The following is a 2,881-nucleotide window of genomic DNA, read 5'->3' as shown; positions in this document are numbered from 1 at the left end:
TGAATAGACAGTGGGACAAACGAATTAGTAGTGAATAGACAGTGGGACAAACGAATTAGTAGTGAATAGACAGTGGGACAAACGAATTAGTAGTGAATAGACAGTGGGACAAACGAATTAGTAGTGAATAGACAGTGGGACAAACGAATTAGTAGTGAATAGACAGTGGGACAAACGAATTAGTAGTGAATAGACAGTGGGACAAACGAATTAGTAGTGAATAGACAGTGGGACAAACGAATTAGTAGTGAATAGACAGTGGGACAAACGAATTAGTAGTGAATAGACAGTGGGACAAACGAATTAGTAGTGAATAGACAGTGGGACAAACGAATTAGTGTGGAATAGTTAGTGGGACGGAAGGAATAATGTTGAATAGACAGCGGGACAAACGAATTAGTGTTAAATAGATAGTGGGACAAAAGGAGTTATGTTGAATCGACAGTGGGACAAACGAATAAGTAGTTACTGGATTAAAAGGTTTTGTCATTTTAACAATTTTACCATTTAAACAAGTTAAAAGCCACAATGCTGAAGGGATTAATAGCAATCCAAAGAATAAAAAAAGACATTTTAAATTCGTGTGTATTTTATGATCCTTCTTTTAATGTAATAATTACGTTCGATGTAAAATCAAACAATCTGAAGCTTGTCCAATAACTATATCGACAAATAACAAAACCTCCTGAATATCTTGCTTAGACTGGCCTCCGACCATTTTCAATTAGCCAAGCGTGAAACGCTGAAAGAAGGTTACATCTGTCAGTAATAGAGGTGACATTCTGTAACAGTCTGGAACTCAACAACTCGGCTGATGACGCCACAAGTCCGCCGCTCTTTGCATTACAATGGAGCTATTCTTGTAAAAGCATTACTAACGTATAACGTATAACCAAACATGTCTGTGTACCTTGTTATAAATTACTTGCAAATATCCTTTATTACCCGTAGGGATGTATACAAAAAAGGAAGTCACAAAGTCAACAACCAAGTATTACTGGGGTAACGTGTGTCCAAATTTATATAAAGGTGTGTTTAAACATTTTTCTTTTTACTATATACATTAGTGAAATGGTCCAATACACTCCGTTTACAAGTTACATAAGTATTATTTGTGTTTGGACTTATAAAGCACATTTGCATGTTTTGTGTGTTTGGACTTATAAAGCACATTTGCATGTTTTGTGTGTTTGGACTTATAAAGCACATTTGCATGTTTTGTAAAATAAACATTATGATGTAAATGTTAAACATTTTAGTAACAAACAGCAGCAATAAGAGAAGCAACAATTAGAAGCAACACAGAAAAACAATAACACATTTACAGACGAAAGTAATAAACAATTGAAGCAAATTGTAGCAACCAACAGTAGAAAACACGAAGGTCAATAATTTTGCCCACTTTACCGCATTAAGGTTAACGTCAATGCCCCAATGAAATAGCACGAACATAAAATAGCAACTAACCATTCACAAAGCAACAAGAACATTCACAAAGCAACACAAACATTAAACATTACAAAGCAAGACATTAATCACATTTCAATTGCAGTTTTTATATATCAATACCGTCCTCTTACACGTGTATCAGCACTGTACTCGCAGATAAGCACAGTATTCACATAGCAGTAACCTGGTTACAGCATATATAACTCATTGGTAATGCGATCCTATTATATCAGCAGAGTATCAATAAAACGATTAGCGAAGATATCATTAAACCAAACTGACAATGTAACAAGGTCGTGACATAACAAATAAATGACGTATGAGCGATGATATAACATTTTGTGAAATACAGAGATCATGCTCTTGCAAAACAACATAAAGACATTTTAACAAGACTATAAATGGCAACGCACTGTTATAACAACATTGTCAAGACATAAAAACAAGATTATGAAATAAAAAGACCGTGACATAACAACTTGGATGTGATATAATACAAATGTACAATAATAATAATTCAAGATTCTGACATAACGACATAATCATGACATAGCAAAAGGATTTTGACATAACAACAGAATAATGGCATAGCAACAAGATTCTGACATAACAAAAGGATCATGACATAACAATAAGATCATGACATAACAACAGAATCATGACATAGCAACACGATTCTGACATAACAAAAGGATCATGACATAACAACAGGATCATGATATAACAAAAGGATCATGACATAACAACAAGATCATGACATAACAACAGAATCATGACATAGCAAAAAGATTCTGACATAACAAAAGGATCATGACATAACAACAGGATCATGACATAACAACTGAATCATGACATAGCAAAAAGATTCTGACATAACAAAAGGATCATGACATAACAAAAGGATCATGACATAACAACAAGATCATGACATAACAACAGGATCATGACATAACAACAGAATCATGACATAGCAAAAAGATTCTGACATAACAAAAGGATCATGACATAACAACAGGATCATGACATAACAAAAGGATCATGACACAGCAACAAGATTCTGACATAACAAATGGACCATGACATAACAACATGATCATGACATAAAAACAGGATCATGAGAAAACAACTTGATCATGCCATAACAACAGGATCATGACACAACAAAATTATTCTGACATAACAACATGATCATGAAAATCCAGGTGAAGGGGAGCTATAGGCAAACGAATGGAAATAACAAATACTATTCATTACGGTCAAACGGTATCGCATATCAGCTCTGTGTGTCAGGAACTGGTTAGGTAAAACTCAGGACACTCATAAAATTGTTATTTACCTGTTGTGTTACCTTGGAGCCAAACCCATTCTTGACAGCCTAACGGTCGCTGTAATACTGTGTAACACGCATTGTGAAATTGAATAATCTTGATTA

The sequence above is a fragment of the Mizuhopecten yessoensis genome, unplaced genomic scaffold, assembly GCF_002113885.1.
Source record: "Mizuhopecten yessoensis strain PY_sf001 unplaced genomic scaffold, ASM211388v2 scaffold1379, whole genome shotgun sequence".
Classification (NCBI taxonomy): Eukaryota; Metazoa; Mollusca; class Bivalvia; order Pectinida; family Pectinidae; genus Mizuhopecten; species Mizuhopecten yessoensis.
Note: the sequence above shows the minus strand (reverse complement) of the source record.